Consider the following 605-nt stretch of genomic DNA (forward strand, 5'->3'; position numbering starts at 1 on the left):
CTAAAGAAGCTGCACGGTCATCATTGGTATCTGTTCTTTCCAGAACACTTACTATCTTCATATATAGTTAAAGGCTATCCTGCCATTGACCTTCGTCTGTGCGAATGCGCGCAGGTTGGCCGAACTCTTCCGGGAATCGTCACTTTAGTTGGCGCTAGTAATGAGTGGATGGGCATATATCTATTAGGAACATTACGTATATAGATTGTGGACAGTTGGAAATGTGGGTCTCACGGGAAGCGTGCAAAGGATAAGTTCCTGCAGTCGCGCTATTCATCTGTGTCCTCGGTGGCTCAGATGGATAGAGCGTCTGCCATATAAGCAGGAGATCCTGGGTTCGAGTCCCAGTCGGGGCACACATTTTCAGCTGTCCCCATCGAGGTATGTCAACAACACCTGTCGGCAGCTGAGGTTTCAATTAATTATCGTTTAAATAAAGGACTTGTTGAATCCACGACACGCAGAGTCGCTGCTGTCTTACATTCCAAAGGAGGAGCAACGCGGTAATACGCAAGAGGTCACAATGTTCTCGCTCATTAGCGTAGGTGCGTCGCTGTGAACGTGTGAGAAGCAAGGAAGGACTAGGTCATTTGTGAAGTAAGTGC

At 47.6% G+C, this 605-nt stretch overlaps 1 non-coding gene across 1 annotated transcript; it reads left to right on the forward strand.

Annotated features, from left to right (window-relative positions):
• The first annotated feature begins 282 nt into the window (after window positions 1–282).
• Window positions 283–356, forward strand: Trnai-uau (transfer RNA isoleucine (anticodon UAU)). Its single transcript has one exon. It is a non-coding gene; the product is annotated as a tRNA-Ile (tRNA).
• Window positions 357–605: the final 249 nt, after the last annotated feature.

This window comes from Schistocerca serialis, chromosome 2 (assembly GCF_023864345.2).
Source record: "Schistocerca serialis cubense isolate TAMUIC-IGC-003099 chromosome 2, iqSchSeri2.2, whole genome shotgun sequence".
Lineage (NCBI taxonomy): Eukaryota > Metazoa > Arthropoda > Insecta > Orthoptera > Acrididae > Schistocerca > Schistocerca serialis.